This window comes from Vespa velutina, chromosome 10 (assembly GCF_912470025.1).
Source record: "Vespa velutina chromosome 10, iVesVel2.1, whole genome shotgun sequence".
In the NCBI taxonomy this organism is placed as follows: Eukaryota; Metazoa; Arthropoda; class Insecta; order Hymenoptera; family Vespidae; genus Vespa; species Vespa velutina.
This window is the reverse complement of record NC_062197.1, coordinates 1,243,573-1,263,400: the sequence shown is the minus strand read 5'-3', so window position 1 is coordinate 1,263,400 and position 19,828 is coordinate 1,243,573. Positions and strand designations below refer to the sequence as shown.

At 36.8% G+C, this 19,828-nt stretch overlaps 1 protein-coding gene across 1 annotated transcript in view; it reads left to right on the top strand.

Annotated features, from left to right (window-relative positions):
• LOC124952219 overlaps positions 1-19,828 on the top strand; it is a 143,449-nt gene that overhangs the window by 6,463 nt on the left and 117,158 nt on the right. The window lies entirely within an intron of this gene.

The following is a 19,828-nucleotide window of genomic DNA, read 5'->3' as shown; positions in this document are numbered from 1 at the left end:
ATCGTTGGAAGAGTTCTTCGAGACGCCTAATTTTGGGTAGAGACGGTGGCAGAATTATATATCCTCTCTCTCTCTCTCTTTCTCTCTCTCTCTCTTTCTTTCTCTCTTCGTTCTCTTCTCTTCTCTTTTCCTCATCTCATTTATTTTTTCTTTTTCTTTACCTTTTTTTTTTTTCATTCCTTCTCTTTTCTTACTGTCGAGGCAGATATCGTGCTCGCTTATTTCGAAGGGAGTTGAGAGTACTTAAACGTCGTTCGCACCGAATAATTACGCACGCTTCTTTCTACCTGTTCTCCTTCCGTTCCTGTCTTTCGTCTCTTTTGCTACTGACTCTCTTTCTCTCTCTCTCTCTCTCTCTTTCTTTCTCACCCTACATTCGAATATACTTCTTTTTTTTGCCCATCGCTCTCTTAACGATCGACCGCGTCATTAACAACTGGCATCAGTTCGATAGAGTACGAGTAGATCGCGAGATAAAGTCGACTCGATTCGATATCTCCTCTCTCTCTCTCTTTTTCTCTTTCTCTTTCACCCTCTCAGCCTCTTTTTTTTACCCTTTCCTCTGTTTTGCTCCTCCTCCTCGGTAAAAGAAATCGAATGATCTCTCTCTCTCTCTCTCTCTCTCTCTCTCTCTCTCTCTCTCTCTCTCTCCATCTCTTTCTTTCTCTCTCATTTTCTTTCTCTCTTTATTTCTCTTTATTGCTCTCCCTTTTCTGTTTCAAGTCGAGATCCAATTAAAGCGAAAACTGGCACGGCTCTCCCCATCCTGTTATTCGATTCCGAAAATTATTGGAGAATCCGAAACTCGCACATTTCGATTTCTGTCGCAAGGGAATTTTGGTAGGGAAAAAAATAGAGAAAAAAAAAAAAAAAAAAAAAAAAAAGAACGATCGATCGTCATACTGCGGCATTTTGCAGGTTGCAATAATTGATGAGAAAATTCTGTTCGGCGAATGAAAAAATTGAAAGAGTTGATTTTGAAGAGGCAACGTTATTTCGACGATTTTTACAAATTTCTTTCTTTTTTTTTTCTTTTTTTTTTTTTTTTTTTCTTAACAATTTATCATAAATATTTTCATTTGATTACTTAACGATCGTTACGTTAGATTTATTCAAACAATCATGAACTAATGAGGAAGAGTCTATAAAGAGGATCGTAGAAGCAAGCCGCACGATATTATAATTAAGCGATTTAAAAGGCGACGGAACGAATCTTCTAGTTTCTCGAATCGATTTAATAATTCGTCTCGTTAATGCCACGATCGGCGTTACACGCAGTCGTCTATTCCAAGAAAGAAAGAGAGAGAGAGAGAAAGGGAAAGGGACAGATGAAAAGATAGACAGAAAGACAGACAGACATAGACAGACAGACAGACAGAGATCCGAACGACATTGATTGATCGCAAGCGGCAATCGAGTGCCGTTCTTGCCGCATTTCTTTCCCATTTCTAACGAGATTATGTACTTACCTCTTATAAATAATTGAAATCATTTATATGTGTATACACATACACACAAATATATATATATATATGTATATATATACACATATATATATATCGAAACATGTTCGAGACGTGTTATATTTTACATCATGTTTTCACGATTCTCTCTCTCTCTCTCTCGTGCGCGCGCGCTCTTTTTCTTTGGTACGAATGATAAGAAAAATCGCACGCTGATGATCGACAAGATTTTTATTTTTTGTGACCTATACGATCATAAATAATTCATGTCCCTTTCTCTTAATTACAAACAAACGGATAGATCCATAAAACTATTCCATTGCTTTCTTTAGATTCTTCGTAGAAACGTTGTTTTCATTTCGTCAGTTTTTGAACTATTCCAATAATAATACATTTAGACATCTGCATTCAATAAACATCTTTAATAGCCCGTAGTGAGTACATATGTAAGTACTATTGGGGATCTTTTAGAGATTGGAAACATCCCTAGGGAGTCACGTTCGAGTGATATAACCATTAGAGGTTGTAACAATTAGGCCGTAAATGTTGCCGTCGTCTTTATTATCGACATAACGGGAAATAATTATTCGGTCATTGATTTCTAGCTATATACTTCCAATTCTTTATCAAGAATATAGAGGATATATATATATATATATATATATGAGTTCAAAACAAATTTGAACAACAATGAACACATTTTAGCAAGTACTTTTATATAACCCATATACTCTAAAATTACGACGAAACGTAAGGCAAATGCTCAAATAAAACATATACAATTCATTGAGGTACGAGTGAAGGACAATTTATTAACAAAACTATGTACATACAGAAGTCTCTCAGCTGTTCGCGAGAACATATGTTAGTAAGTAGTGCGAGAACAGTCGTTTGGCACGTGCCATCGAGATCGCTCAACTTCCTTTTCCCTTTCATATGCAACCCCTTGTCCAACGAACCGTTCGTTTCTCATTGCACATGTTGCATTACCAGTTCCCCAGCACTTCGGGGTTGGTTGAATTAACGTGTATTTATTCTATCTATCTATCGGTATTTTAAAAGTAGGCGCTGTTTTTTTTTTCATTTTTCCCTTATCACTTTTATCGATTACTCGAAATGATACGAGCATAAAAAAGGAGAGAAGAGGAGAGGTGAGATGAGATGTGTGCGATATTATTTCTCGAGCGTTCCTTTTTGCTTGTAATCAAGTAATCAAGATATATCCATTGGACGTAAACATGAGACTTCCCGCTGAACCCCGTGACCTACTCTACCAGTATGGCGAAATACCTTAAACGTGAAGAAGGAAGGAGAGTTAGAGTCGCTTGATGTTCCTTGTGGTAGTGTGTAGTAAGAGAAGAGTATAGAGTAGAGTAGAGAAAGAAAAAGAAGACGAAGAAAACGAAGAAGAGGAAGAGGAAGACGAAGACGTTGAAGAAGACGAAGATGGAGAAGAAGACGAAGACGAATAAGGAAGGAGAACGGAACGAGGAACGGAACATTCTCACGGGAGAGTAGTCGGCTTCACCTGGCGCCAGGCGTCCGCACATGCTGCGAGAGAGTTGTTCCTCCTCTCCTCTGCACTTCGCCCTATTTAAATGCCCTTTTCGCCCTCCGTTTAATTGAATAGTGTGCCTACGTGCCGTGGCACGTGCTCACAATACCAAAGCGTACGCCGCGCTGTGCTTATTCCGCGTATACACGTGTACCTTCTTCTTCTTCTTCTTCTTCTTCTTCTTCCTCCTCCTCCTCATCCTCCTCTTCTCATTCTCGAAACTGCGCGCAGTTTCTTGCAAAGTGAAACCTGAATATCTCTTGCCTTCCCGTGACCTTCGACCTTTCCAATTCCACGAGAGATATGGAAGCGCGACCACGGTGAAATCTTTTCCCGCGCTGCTCTTTAACACTTTCTCGTGAGTTTAACTTTTAGGATTCCTCGTGTATCATTTTCGTCTTTTTCTCTCTCTCTCTCTCTCTCTCTCTCTCTCTCTCTGTATCTTTCTTTTTTCGAGAGAGAAAAAGAGAGACAGCATGCGCGTGCAATAACAAACTATCACAAATCGTATTCGTTATGTTTATTAAATTCTCCTTTGCATATTGAAATTTACTTTTATCGTTGGAGATATAAGTAGGCTGAAATTACATAAAAAAAAAAGGAAGAAAAAAGAAAAAAGAAAGAAGAAAAAAAAAGGAATAATTCAGTCTTGTAAAATAAATAACTTTCGAAGAAAGTTCCTCATAAAATCTCGTGGGAGAAATTTTGCGGATTAGTAGTTTGCTTGATCGGCGGTTAACAATCGATGTTCGAGTTTCTTCTCTCTCTTTCTCTCTCTCTCTCTCTCTCTCTCTCTCTTTTCTTTAGCCGCCGGCAGCCGACGTTGTTCGGCTTTAACGGGGGAAAGGAAGGCGGCTTCGCTTCGATAGGACCTCGAAGGCGCCCTTTTGTGGTCCGGTCTCGGGCCCAAGATCGCGCACGTGCTCGGCTTTCCCACGCGTATATCACGCAGCCGGTCTGCGCTCCTAAAAGAAGGGAGAAGGACGGTGAATATACCGTGGGCCCCCATTGTATCGGGCACGGGCCTTAGACACTGGAAATTAAAGATCTCTTTCTCTCTCTCTCTCTCTCTCTTTCTTTCTTTTTTTTTTTTACCTCCTTCCTTTTTCGTGTAATCCTCGGAGGAATGCCGCAACTATGGATTTTATTATATCCAAGTACATGTAACATTGAGCGGTATATAACGGTGATAAAACAAGTATGAGCGTATAAAACGATGTGTAATTTTGATTTTACGGTAAAAAGTAAATTGTTACTATTGAAAGTAGAGAAGGAAATACAGACAGATGCGCACACACAGAGAGAGAGAGATAGAGAGAGAGAGAGAGAGAGAGAGAGAGAGAGAGAGAGAGAGGGAGAGAAGGCAATGACATGGTTTCTCTCAAACAAGTTCACCGCGTATCTTTTTTATCATAAAAAATTATCTCGATAAGAGACGACCGGTTCTTCTCGGGAACGAACCGTCAAGTTAGAATTTCCACGCTGATTTTACAATAATAATCCTTGTAGAAAACAAATTTAACAGTATCTTCTTCGACGATAAATAGCGTCATTCATCGGTTTATTTTGAAAAATTATTGAGAATAGTAGGTTTATTTAGACAGCGGGGAAATCGGATCTGTCGTACGGTTTCTATATCTATATATATATTTATGTACGTATGTATGTACTAAAGATGTATTTACGAGTATATACTTTGTAACTGTTGTTCGCGAAAGTAGAGAGTAAATTGATGATGAGTCAAGATATTGATCGGTGTATCTTTATCGGAACACCTCTCTCTCTACTCCCGTTGAGAATTCGGATATATATATATATATATATATATATATATATATATATATATATATATATATATAATATATATGGATATCAATGATTACGAGACAGCTCGCACGTTCTTAAAATTGAACGATAATCGACGATCGATGAACGAGAGAGGGAATGATACTTCTTTGCATGATACGCGTCTCGTAATGTCGTACTTTAAAGAAACGTAGAATATTTGGAGGTGGGTTAGTTGTGGAGGTGAAAGGGGAAGGACCACCTACATACATAAAGCGTTGATCTTCTCAGGTAGAACGATCGTGAAGCCTTGCAGTCTTATCCCGAAAATTCCTAGGAGGCTGCTGACTCATCGTTTCTCGTCATTTCCGTCTGGTAGATCCTTCCCCCACTTTCTCTCTCTCTCTCTCTCTCTCTTATCTTTTTTCTTTTTTTTTTTTTTTTTTTTTTCATTCCGATCGACTTAATCCATCCTCGCAATAACTTTTTCTCTTCTCATTTTTTTTTTTTTCTTCATTTTTCATCTCCCTACCTTTCTTATTTTCTAAGTTTTATCTTCCTCCTTATCTGTTTTATCGCATTTTGCAAAAAGCCTAATCGAGCGTAAGCACGAACGATCGTTTCGATTAATTAACATAATTATTCGTTAATAATAATCGAAAGAGAATTCGATTCCAGTTTCGTTCCATTTTCGTCGTGTAGATGTTCGTAATAAGAAGAAAACGACGGGGAGGGATTAAAATAATAAAGGGAAAGGTGCAAAAAAGAAGAAGAAGAAGAAAAAAAAGAAGCAAATAAATAAATAAGTGAAAAGGAAAAGAAAAGAGAGAAAGAGGATAAAAGTAAAATCGTTATCGTAACTTAAAGAAGGTTATACGTGGATTTTATTTGGAAGACTGGCACATCGTCATCGACGATGTCAAGTATATACGTATATTGAACGTATTTTGTATTTAATTTGATGCCTTTTTTTGAGAAATTTATTATATTCTTCATTAAACGAAAGGAAGAGAGATCTGCTTTCGATTACCCTATTCTGTTTTCTTTTTTCTTTTATTTCTTCCTTTCGCTCATAAATTCCTCCTCTCTCTCTCCCTCCCTCTGTTTGTTTATCTCTTTTCCTGTCTATCTCCATACGAACAACGAAATTCGTACACATATAATAGGAAGAAAATAAAATGAAATAAATTAAAAAAAAAACGAAGAATAAAAATATCAAAAAAAAAAAAAAAAAAAAAAAAAAAAAAAGAAGGAGAAAAAAAAAAGAAAAAATAGAGTAAATAAATAAAAAAAAAAAGAAAAAGAAAATAATACTTCGTGATTTCGCTTTAATCGAGCCGGAAGCCTTCGTTAAAGGGGAGTATCCGTTAATTGATCCTACCTCGGTGATCGAACAAAAATATGTACCTGCCGGGGCTTCTCTCGTTCGCAAGTGACTGAGTGCGTGAGTGCGTGAGCTCGAATGAATGAGATTGTGTATGTATGTGTGTGTATATATATATATACGTATGTAAGTATGTATGCGTTACCTACGTATACATGGGTGCGTGTGTGCGAAGAAGAGAGAAATAAGAAGAAGAGAAGGAGAAGACAGATAGAAAGGGAGAGAGAGAGAGATAGAGATAAATAGAGAGAGAGAGAGAGAGAGAGAGAGAGAGAGCGAGAGAGAGAAGCACGGCACATTTCTCGTTCCTGAACTCGGAGATCTAACTACCACCTGCCTCATTTTCCCACGAGACCGGAGCAAACCTTTCGAATACCGATGAGATAGACGAGGACGAACTTCTTCTTCTTCTTCTTCTTCTTTTTATTCAGAACGGGGCGGGAGGGAGGTAGGTAGGTTAGGACGAGAAAGGGAGAAAAGAAGAACAGTCGTGGCCTTTGGTAAAGAGAAGAAACGAGATACATAGAGATCTCTTTTTTTCTTTCTTTCTCTCTCTCTCTCTCTCTCTCTCTCTGTCTCTCTCTCTCTCTTTCTCTCTTTCTCTTTTTATCTCTTGTACGTGTGCGTGCGCTCCCTTTTGGTAAAGGTGAAGAAGGAGGAGGAGGAGGAGGAGGAGGAGGTGGGGTTAAAAGAGACTCGCGACGCGATCTTCTTCCTATGGCGGAGCAGGTAGAACACGTGCTGGCACGAGGTGAGTCAGACGCGAGAATATATCGAGACATAATCGCGTATTTTTCTTCCCTCTCGTTCCTTCGTTCTCTCTTTCGTCCTTTTTTATTTATTTTTTTTTCCTTGTTTCTTTTTTTTTTTTTTTCTTTTTGTTTCTTTTTTTTTTTTGTTCTTTTTTATACTGCATTTTATACATACATACATATATATATATATGTTTGTATGTATCTATGTATGTATATAAGTACGTATATATGTATATATAGTTTCTCTTTTCTTTATTTTATTGCAATCGATAGAGGAAGATGTATTTTTAAAAAAGAGAGAAAAAAAAGGGAGAAGGAAAAAATGTACTTGATAGTGTGTTTCTCAGCACGAATTCAGCACTGTCTCTTTAGCATTAGTGAAAAAGAAAAAAGAAAAAAAGAAAAAAAAAGGAAAAAGAAATGGATAAAGTTAAAGAGATATTTCTTTCGATCGAGGAACGTCGTTGTCGTCGTCGTCGTCGTCGTCGTCTTCTCTTCCTCGTTTTCGTCGTATTAGTCAACATCGGCCCAGGTATAAAATTAAGGGTGCGTGCTTTTATTTATTTTTATTTTTTTTTTTTAATTTCTTTTTTGCTTAAATTTCTTTCAATTTCTCTCTTTTTTTCTTTCTTTCTTTCTTTCTTTTTTTTTTTTTTTATATATTTCATTTCCATTTTATTCCGCTTATATATACCCTTTATCGGCGATACTTAGTAAAAATTTTTTTAGATCGCCGAAGAGTCCACGAATATGCAAATAAAGTCGATGGGCCAAATTAAATTCGATATTTGGTAGAATCGTCGTTTCGTCGATTCGCAACTGATAAATCGATTTGGACAGTTGCATTATATTTTTTTTTTATTTTTTTCTTTTGCAAATGACTTTGTCCCGTTCTCCTTCCTAATCCCTTCTATAGATCGATCGAATTTAAAGCAAACAAGTATATATATATATATATATATATACATGTGTGTGTGTGTTGATATCTTGTGAGTGTCTTGATATTCGAAAGTGGATTAGTTTAGAGATATCTTTTTGAAACAGGATCGAAAGAACGATGTTAGAATTTTTAATTCGAGTCGTTATTGCATTGACGTTTCTCCTTATAATTATATTCGAATGTAACTAATGTACATACATTACATATTAGTTATATAGTAAATAAGTCGAAGAAAGTAAGTAGGTTATATATGTATGTATCATTTAAACGACAAGACACGACTGCGATAAGTTCGTTGTTAATAATAGGTTTGTGCGAAAATACCGATTACGAATGATCAGAATTATATTTTCTTTTCTTTTAATTATATCGTTAAGTTTCTTGACGTAATCGCTGCGACGAGTTTCAAGTATCAAAGCGTTCGTAGAGACAGATCAAATGAGCGATCAAGCGAGCGAGAGAAAGTGGTAGAACCAATATGTCGCATTGATTATATTCATCGGAATAAAAACAAGAATATCTGTTGAGAATGTGCATATCGACACGCGAGTCAGCACGAGGATAGTCGACAATTAAATTAATGATGATAATTGAATGGGACTATGTGACACCATTGTCAGGATGTACCGTGCCAATCGATGTTTGCTCGCGTTTGCTCGCTTCTGTATGTATGTATGTATGTATGTATGTATGTATGTATGTATGTATGTATGTATGTATGTATGTATGTATGTATGTATGTATGTATGTATGTATGTATGTATGTATGTATGTATGTATGTATGTATGTATGTATGTATGCATTTAATTGCTTATTACTTTTTAGCCGTTATATTATATCCATATATTAAGAATAAAATGGAAAATCAATTTTCGATGATTCCTGTTAATCGATCGACGACATTCGTTTAATTATCCTTTCGACCTCGTCGATACGTTCACAAAATTTTGTTACGAATTATTTTTAACACGAGATATCGAGGAATATATTCATTCTTGCAGTTAATTTTTGTTCAAGGAGGATACTCATTTTTGACGCGACGATGACTCTTTACTTGTCATTATAAAAAAAAAAAAAAAAAAAAAAATAATAATAAAGAAGAAGAAAAAAAAAAGATATCGACAAACCATCGCAGGTATCGTACATTGTAAACGCATGTGACGGTAATTAATCGTCAATATGTACCATACGTTGTGCGGAGTAATTATTTCTCGATTCGATCGAAAACTCGTCCCGCTGTCTCGATAGGAAATATGCGAAAGACCAAATTCTTTTTTCGCAAGTATTCATGTTCGAAGTAAAGTATATACATACATATATATATATATATATATACTCTCAAGACATACACGTTTCACAATCATACGTAAGTAAATATGTAAGTTCGCATCCTTGGAGAAACCTCAACAAAGAACTCTTTGATCCGATGAAATCTGATTTTTCAAGGTTTTACTTATAGAGAAATCGATCGATAATATGCGAACTCTTCGCCGTCAACGAAAACAAATATCTCATATATCTTGTTTATTTTTTTTTTTACTCATTCTCTCTCTCTCTCTCTCTCTCTCTCTCTCTCTGTCTCTTTCCCTCTCGTTATCTTGTGATTAAGCGCGGTAAAACATCTGAACGAAAAAAAATATTGTCGAATGAACTTATCGTTGCGTGCACTGTCTTTCGAGACATTAGAAACGATTTCTTTCCTTTGGAATGTTATATATCATGTATTTTACTTTTTTTCTTTTTTCTTCTCCGTTTTCTCTCTTTTTTTTTTTTTTTTTTTTTTTTCCTTCTCAAACGAAAAGAGAACACGGCGCCTCCTTCTCGATATATGTCCAATGCACGTGTGGTGGTGTTATCGGCATCTTTTTAGGGAGCCTCTTACGAGGACACCACAAAGAATCCTTTCATTGCCTAATTAGGATACTTTCGTGACGTTTATACGTGAACGAATGAGTCCAACTTTAGCAACGTGCTTGTGCTTCATCGTCAGTTATATATTACTGTTTTTCGTAAGATTAACGACCCCGAAAGGAATAACTAATTCCTCGTGGGCTTATATCAAAATGACTTTCGTCTTTTATACGAGATAAATGGTATACTTAAAAGTTTCATTTGAATTCTACGTGGATATGAATATTTATGATAATACTTAGATTACATTTAAACTGAGTTATAATTAGATATCCTTTTCACTCGTGTGAATTTTTATGAAAGTGCGAGGGAAAAGAAAAAAGAAGAAGAAGAAGAAGAAGAAGAAGAAGAAAAAAGATGGGGAACGTTACGCCTCCTTACTAATATCGACGAAGACGATGGTGGTTTATATTAGCACGAGCCCCCTTAGGGCTCCACCCCTCTCTTTCCCTCGATACGAAGGAAACAAGATCCCATACGGGTGTTGTCCTCTCAACAGATTCATTTTTCTTTCGGTTCAGACTAACCGTTCCCACACTTTTCGAGCCATTGAAGAAGGGTAAACCAAAAGAATTCACCCCTATGTACTAACTACGTAGGTGTTGGAAGAGTAGAGGATCTAAAGGGGCTAGAGGAATCCATAGAAATTAAAGGGATCCTCCTTTCAGGAAGTTTTTCTATTGGGTAGGCTGCAATACATACGAGCTGACCTTCTTCCCGTTCAATAGTCCCAACAACCGTTTCCGTATTTTCCAAACTTGACCCTCTCTACCTCCTCTCCTTCTTCTCCTTCTCCTCCTTCACCATCACCTTTATATTTCTTCTCGACGAGTAAAATGAAATATTTGTCGGAGCCCCTACTTTCTAAATTGAGATAAGCTTTTTCCATGTTCACATTCGAACATTTTAACATTCGACTATTTCTAATACCAATATGGGTTTATATATATGGAAAGCAATAAAGATTATTTTCTCTCTCTCTCTCCTTCTCTCTCTTCCTTCTTGAGGATTTGCATTTAGGGTAAAAACGAGTCGGTAAAACGGAGGAGAAAGGGGGAGGAGACCCTTTTTCGTATTTTGTTAGATCTTAAACGCAGGTGCTTTTGGCAAATGTTACCGAAATAATGGTAGGCGCATGATCAACGTTGCCCCGATAGAAGTTAGCAACAGGTAGTAAAGGTAGTCCCCTTTCTCCTTTGGCAAGATCCGTTTACGACATTCTTAATGCGTTATTCTTTGTAAAGCAGAGGGTTGGAAACCGTTAAGGGATGTGACCATCGAACGGTATTATCCATAAGGGTCAACATTTTATTTTCGATCGGGCGATACTTATTTTTATTTAATGTCTAACTAAATTGTTTTTCATAGATAATATATGGGTACCCTTTTTGGATTTATAAATTTCACTTAATTATCTCGTAGTAAAATGTTTCTTATTTCAAATACAACGTCATTTTGCATTTATAAATAAATCATATTATGACAGTTTTATGAAAATATATATAAAAATCGTAGACGAGAGATCATTTATAATACTATCTGTAAAACTTTCTCTATTTTAATGGTATCTGTACTTGTAGAAAAGGCAAAGAAAAAGAAATAGAAAGAAAAGTAAAGAAGAAAGAAGGGAGAGATAGCTGAAGGATCGACGAGGTCTCGAGAAGTCAGGACAACTCGTGCAGTGCACGCGATCGGCACGAGTAGGTCGATTAACGAACCCCCAAGGCATATACAGTGCGACCTACGATGTCTGGGTAAATGTATGTACTTGGAAGAGGAGAACCCTTGGAAAGTCAGTCCGTTTAAGTGTGTGTGTGTGTGTGTGTGTTTGTGTATGTATGCGCGCGCGCGCGCGCGCGTGAGATAGAGAAAGAGAGAGAAAGAGAGAGAAGCCATTTGAGAGGAAGTAAGAAGGGAAAGGGAAATGAGTCGTGAAGTCTCCGAGCAAAAGGGCCAGTAAAATCGGTCGATGCGCCGCAAACGATAGCCGTGGGCGACTTTAGAGCGGCGCACTTTTACACACCTAGTCGCAAATAAGTGTGCACGGGATATGCATTTAGCGCCCCCGGCTCCGTATCTCTTTTCTTCTCTTTTTCTCTCTCTCTCTCTCTCTCTCTCTCTCTTTCTTTCTCTTTTTCTTTCGTCCTCACTCTTCTCTTTCACGATGCACACGCTTATACGCGAAGATATCGGCAGCTGGCCTGAAATCGTGAGAGACTCGGGCAGATGGCTCGGCTCTTCGCCTTCTTCGCTTTACCCCTGCGCTCCTGCCTTACCACCCGAAAGATTCCCGTATACGAGAACACGAGCTCGCGTGTACGTGCACACGACCACTAAAGGATTCCCTCTTAGCCTTTCCTAAGGAAGGAACCACCGAGGATGTTTCCCACGGACTCCTGCAGCCTCTCTCATCTGCCGTACGCGCGTTACTTCGACACACGTATCGACCAAGACGACGTGTCCTCGATCCCCATGCCATATACTCTCCTCTCTCTCTCTCTTTCTCTTCTATCGATGATCTAAGATCGGCGAAAGTTATTCTCCTAGAAAGACTTTACCGCTGCTCCTTTCGATTCTCATGCTTCTCTTCGAACACGTGCTAGCGATTAGGTATTTACCAATACATACATACATACATACATATATATATGTATATGTATATATATATATATATATATATATATATATATGTATATGTATATATGTGGATAGACACTGTTAAACGTGATTTTCTCTTGGTGTTCATGTAAAAGTCACATTATATGAGTTTAATTACAAGGAAACGCGTTTCACTTTGTATGTACTTATTTATTTATTTGAAACTTATCGAACGATAGGAATTCAAGTCCACTCTTTTGGTCGATACGAGCGGCTTGTTTACAAAGAAAGAATTCTCTTTCTCTCTCTCTCTCTCTCTCTCTCTCTCTCTCTCTCTCTCTCTCTCTCTCTCTCTCTCTCTCTCGAAAGAGAGGGGAAATCTCGAACCTGTTGCGTCTCGAGTTCCGCGAGAACGCGCGCTAATGTTCAGCACGCTTGGTCGCGCGCTAACACGTGTCCTCTCTTATGTTCTGTTTGTCTCTCTCTTTCTCTCTCTGTCTCTTTCTCTTTCTCTCTTCCTTTTTCTCTTCCTTTTTCTCTTCATCTATCTTAAAAGGCAAAAGGAATCACCGTTTAAGTGGACTGCTAAGATTGTTCATTCCTCTCACTCTTCTCGTCTCTTTTCAACTTGACGTTTCATCCTCCTCCTCCTCCTCGTCCTCCTCCTCTTCCTCTTTCTTTTCTTCATTCCTCTTTCTCCACCTCCTTTTCTGCTTCTCTGCCTACGCTCCTTTTTCGTTTGTCTCTTCTTCCCGTTAGCGTGGGTAGATGAACCCATAGAGCACTACACGATCAACAAAAATAACATACATACGGGTCAAAGAGAGAGAGAAAGAGAGAGAGAGGGAGAGGGAGGGAAGGAAAGTTGCAATCCAAGACTGGACCGATTTATCAATGCATAAATTAAAATCAAGAAAATCTAAATGAAAAATGAAGTCTTAATTATATTTTTCACTTGAGAATCGAATGGAATTTTGAATTCTCTCTTTTTTTTTATTTCTTTTTTATTTTTTCTTAAATAATATCTATAAATCTGATCGAAATTAATCGTCATAGCGTTTATCGAGTAGCGTTGACAATTGTTATTACTGGTTCGATTACTGGTTCGATAGGAACATGTCAATTTGATAATAATATTTTAATAATCAATGGGTATGATTTAATTCAATATGCATAGACGATGTCGAGATGTATAGATGTTAGTAGTGCACGTTTGTCCGAGTCAAGTTTAATTTGTTTTATCTTTGATGATAACGAAAAACATGTCACGAGCATTCCTCTTTCTTTCCCTCTCTCTCTCTTTCTCTCTCTCTCTCTCTCTCTCTCTCTCTCTCTTTCTCTCTCTTTCTCTTTCATTAATTTTTTTCTGTATCTCTTGATCTCTGTAACGCACTGGAATAATCATCGGTTTGCTTTTATTCGCTAATAATATTTACAGTAACGAGTCAACGATGGAGTTGAAATTTCTTCTTTTCTAATTATGGTACCACTGCGATCTTAATCGATTCTTCGTGGTACGTAGAACATAGGTGGAGATTGCACGTTGACGATAATGCGCTAAAATTGTAGGAATGTGTTTCGTTAATTAAACGACTAACTCTGAATGTCTCAGTTATCATCCTTTGGAGAAATTTCATTCTTTTATTAATGCATACGAATGTGATTGGATATGTTTATTTCATTAAATCTTGTGATACGTAACACGTCCTCGTAATATTTTTTATAATCGAAGATATCGAAGAGTTTCTTTCCTTTTTTTTTTCTTTTTTTTCTCTTTTTCTTTTTTATTGACCATTAAAAAGATTATACCAATTATCGGCGATATTTATTTATCGCTTTTCTCAGAAATTCCTATCTAGTTTTGGATGAAAATTAAAATTAAAATCGAAGTGCAATAATTCCGTGGGTAGCGTGCAAGAAACCTGATTTAAGCCAATGACAAAAATAAATCTTTCTGAGATATTGACTTTTAATGTTTTTATCGGATCGTGCGTGCAGTTCTTTTTTCTTCTATTTTTTCTTTTTCTTTCTTTTTTCTTTCTTTTTTCTTTTTTTTTTTTTTATGAAAACTAAATTACACGAACATGCTTAGCTTACGCTTATCGTCATGTAATTAATAATACTTATCGTTCAATTAATAAAAATATTGATGCAAATAAATGGAAAGAAAGAAATTAAAAGTAGAACATTTTTCTGAACTTATTTCTTATTTTTTTATTTTTTATTTATTTTATTTTATTTTTTTTTTTTTTTTTAAAGTCATATATCATTGATCGTCGCGTGGAATCATAGAATTGCTAAAAAAAAAACGATGTCGAGTTAGATCAAGAGGAGAAAGACGAAGACGAAGAAGAAGAAGAAGAAGAAGAAGAAGAAGAAGAAAGCGCGCGAAAAAGGGCGAGAACGTGAATGCACGTGGCCCCGCGGTCGTCCACGCGTGGAGGTCGTTATATGTGGGTCCACATCTCATCGTTCTCTTTTTCTTATTCTCGTTTTCTTAGATGTGAAGGTGACGAGAAGGTCTAAGGGAGAGAAGAGCAGGCGATATATAGGTACCTTTTAGGACTGTGGGAATTTGGGACATGTGCGTGCCTACGCACGTCGTGCTCGTGGGCCGCGTGCTAGGGGGAAATCTTACGGTGTGTTTAGAAAGAGCCGGTGAAAAGAGGGAGAACGAGAGCGAAAGCAAGAAAGAGAGAGAGAGAGAGAGAGAGAGAGTAAGGAAGGACCGGGCCAAGTCGACCGCCATAAGGCAACGGAATCCATGGGAATATCGAGCATGTGCATCGCTTCTTCTTTTCGCTCGTGTGTTGCACACGAGTTACTGTGTTCCTTTTCTTTCTCTCTCTTTCTTTTTCTTTCTTTTTATCTCTTTTTCACCCTTATATCTCTCCTTTCGACATCCTCATAAGGGATTTCGTGACTTCACTTTCATTTCGTGAATACTTTTCCCGTTCAGAATACTCGACCACGTGGCCGAGTTATTAATCAGAATACCGTATATCGGTATAGATCTTAGATACAATATTCTTCTACAATATTATTCTATTATTTTATTCTTCGATATTTGTTTCTCTGTCGTGTAAAGAGATCATTGAACGATATTATTCAATATGATATTATTCAATTCTACGTTCGATTTTATATTTATTTATTTATATTCTTTCATTGTTGTTGTTGTTGTTGTTGTTGTTGTTGTTGTTTTTTGTCTTCTCTCGATTGTTTTTCTTCTTCTTCTTTTTCATTTCTCCTTTTACTTTCATTTTAAGATAATCCATCATTTTCGTAGACACGTAGTAAATAATTTTAATAGGCATAACGTTTAAGCAATTCGATCTGTAGATATATTTTCTTAGAGATCGATGATCATAAAATGAAAGTCGATTGGATATACCGTGCACATATTAATCCTTTTCTTTTTTTTCTTTTTTTTTTTCCATACGATTGACAGCTGTCAGATCTAAGCATTGTTCGGCGTGTGATCTTGAATAATTCTTTCAACACGATTCATCTTTCTCTCTCTCTCTCTCTCTCTCTCTCTCTCACTCGTTCCGATTATTATCTTGGCAACGAACGTTACGAGCCATTCGTTCTCATTACTTTTAACGCATCTAAGAAACGCTGGCGTTATTCCAAACGCCACATATTCTCTCTCTCTCTCTCTTCCTCTCTCTCTCTCTCTCTCTCTCTCTCTCTCTTTCTCTTTCTTTCTCTCATCGTTTTCGATGACAAGAACGAAGACGAAGACGAAGACGAAGACGAAGACGAGTTAATTATAAGTTCATTGGAGGCAGAATACGGCAACGTACGCGAGTAAACTTACGAATAGGAAAGAGAGACGATATACTTGCGATACATTGACGGCTATATAATTATCTCTCTAATAATTTGCAACCTTGTAACGATAAACTGTAAAGAGGAGAGAGAGGGAGAGAGAGAGAGAGAGAGAGAGAAAGAGAGAGAGAGAGAGAGAGAGATCATTAGCGGTCGAGACTTTCTCAAGCATCAACTCTCATATACGATACTCTAATCCGATAAAAAAAAAAATATATAAAATACATGCAATTATGTAGGAGTATATACCTATTACGTGCTACGATGTCGTTGCATCTAAGATAAAAAGAGAACGAAAAAAGAGAGAGAGAGAGAGAGAGAGAGAGAGAGAGAGAGAGAGAGAGAGAGAGAAATAAGTACGGGAAGCATACTAATCGAGCGAGTCTTCGATAAGGGGAGCATCTCTCGCGTTCCGGTTTTACGATGAATATCCATTTATCCCTCTCTGGAGACGTCCAACGAAATGAAAAGTATACGGAATCGATGATTAAAAAAAAAGAAGAAAAAAAGAAAAGGAAGGAAAAGGAAAAAGAAAAAGAAGCTAAAAGAGATTAAAAAGAATGGAATATAAATAAAATAAATAAAAGAAGAAAAATATATATATGTAGATGCGAAGAGGTATATAAAAAAGTGAAGTCTTGTAACGATCGGAGTCGTTCGAAGGATCGCACGGACGCGTACGGTCCTTCCCGGTTAGACCAGAACTCACTTTTTGTTGTTATTATTTTTTGTTTTTTGTTTTTTTCCTTTTTTTTTTGTTCTTTTTTGTTTTTTTTCTTTTTTTCCCCCTTTCTTTTTTCGTATTAATAATCCTCTTCATTCGATACTCGTGGCTTTTCGTTCTTCTGGATGCTCATCGTGGTAATAAGAATAAATTCTGTTCCCGTTCATTCATTGCGTTATCTCTGGATGAACGGGCATGAGTAGGTACAATCGGGGCGTTTACGAGCCTCTTTTTTTATGCTCTTCATTCTTTTTTCGAAGGTCATTTTATACTTTAAAGGAAGGAAAGGCACCTGACTTACTTACTCACCGTGTAACATTAGCCAAAGTTGACTTTCACGATTAAGGTAGTAGTTGTAGTTAGTAAGTAAGTAAGTAAGTATCAACCATTCACAGATAACGCTAACGATACTCTTTCTACCTACCGATGAGCTTATTCGCTTATGTATTTATGTGTGTGTGTGTGTGTGTGTGTGTGCATGCATGCATGCATGCATGTAGGAAACCTAAAGGCCAAAGGTACCGTTCACTGACTTTGAGTTGGAAAAAAAATTTCCTCTCGAGTCGAGTAGGTACTTAATCGCCGTGGGTATGAAACGAGCGAACGTTTATGATCGCTCTTTAAATCTCCTTCGATTTTCTCTTCTCGGCCGTGTGAGTTAAAGGGTTTAATAATAAGTCGTGATCAAAATCTTTGTTGTAATATTCCTGAAGCAGCTGGGAAAAATAACTTGTTTTTTCTCCTTTTTTTTTTTTTTTCCTTTATTTTTATTTTCTTCTTTTTCTTCTTCCCCCCCCCCCCCCCCCCCCCAGTTTGTTCGTCCATACACCTACTTACAATATTTCATTTCAACTTGTCGGTGTTAATTTGTTTCTTCTCCTTTTTTTTTTTTTTTTTTTTTTCTTTTCTTTTTTTTCTCTCTTTCTTTCAATCGGAAATAAATATAATTGCGAATAAATGAGAAAGAGAGATAAAGCCGAGGAGTATAGAAACTTTCGCGAATAAAAATTGTCCACGTCTTCGTAAGTGGCCAATATCATTTATCTCGTTAACGCGGATATAGTTTCCGCCACATGAAACGATTAATTAATCGACCTATCAAAGGTATGTGGCGTTATAAAGCATGTCTCGTCGATCGGTTTTCGTGCTCATTAAAAAGAACGAACGAAAAGATACGAAGGAGGGAAAGGAGAGGGCAAATGAGAGGAGAAGAAGAAGGAGGAGGAAAAAGAAGAAAAAGAAGATGTATCATCCATCGGTAATATCTAAAGTAAACTTTCAAGAAAGCAGGTCACAGCGAGAATTCAAAAGATTCAACCGATGAGATGAATCGATAGATATAGATCGTTCGTTCGTTCGATCGTTCGTTCGATCGTTCGATCGATCGTTCGATCGATCGTTCTTTCTCGTAAAGTCGAATTCAAACAAGTATCTAAGGTTAATATCAGTTTGTCGTTGAAAGTTGTCGATGATGGATGAGAATAATTTTCACGATGATAAAACCTGAGTAGATAATGATGAAGTAACTGGTGAAATTTCTGTCTTTGTACTTTTTGATTTAATACCGAAAAAAAGAAAGAAAGAAAGAAAGAAAGAAAGAAAGAAAGAAAGAAAAAGGAAGTTTTCTCTCTCCCGAAAAATAAAAGGAAAGGAAAGAAGGATGTATGCATATCCTCCTCGCGTAGGTAATTACATTGACATTATAAATCGAAACGACGGTCGGTTGTTGTAGTCTTCGTGAAGTTTCGAGATCGCGTCAAATTGCTGGTCGTCGAAGGAGGAACCGTCGAGGAATGAAGAATGATCAAAGTAAACGGGAACGAACGAACAAACTAAAGAAGAAGAAGAAGAAGAAGAAAAAGAAAAAGAAAAAGAAAAAGAAAAAGAAAAAGAAAGATGATGGTATGAGGGCTTCGTCGATATTCCTTCCGGCTTATCCTACCATACTTTATATACAGTACTTATATATGTGTACATATATATATATATACATATATATATCTATGTATATGTATGTATGTATGTAAGTAGGTAGGTAGGTAGGTATTTCCAATAGGATTCAAAGTTGTCTTAGTCCGTCGTCATGGTGCGCTTTCGTTGCGGACCATGGGCTGCCGTTTTACGGGAGCAAAGAGAATTTATTCTTTCGACGGTCTCTCTTAGTGCCCGCCGGCATCGAGCTCGAAAGATAAGAATCGCTCGTTTCCTTTGCGCCTTCCCGAAACGATACTTTCAATGTATGTATGTGTGTATGTATGTATGTATGTATATATATACGCGCAACAAACGGCAATGTATAGCCTAAAGCGATAAATTCTCTCTCTCTTTTTTTCTCTCTCTCTCTCTCTCTCTCCCGCCCCCGCCCCCGCCTCCCCCCGGCCGTCATCCTATACCCCCATGATATTTTATATTCCGTCGATAGAAATTAAATTTCTTTTTCTTTGAGAAAGCTTACGAAATGTCTCTTTCGAAGAGACAGCAATGTCTCTTCGAAAACGATTCTTCTTTATTATATCGATTTCCTCTTTTCTCGTTCGACAATAATTCTTAGCCAATACGTAGTATCGTATAACTATATACTCCTTTGGGAAAGTATAACAATTTAACGTTGACGTCGAGTTTCATTATCGTACGTAATACGTAAACTTTCGATCTTCTTTTCTTCTTTTTTTTTTTTTTTGTTTTGTTTTTATTTTCTTTATTTATTTATTTTATTTTTTTTCTTCTTTTATATATATATATATATATATATATATATATATATATATATATATATATATATATATATGTGCAAAAGAACATGCAGAATAAGGACGCGAAATATTATGATAGTCTGTACTTTTGAAGATAAATAAGAAAGGAAAAAAAAAATCAAGAA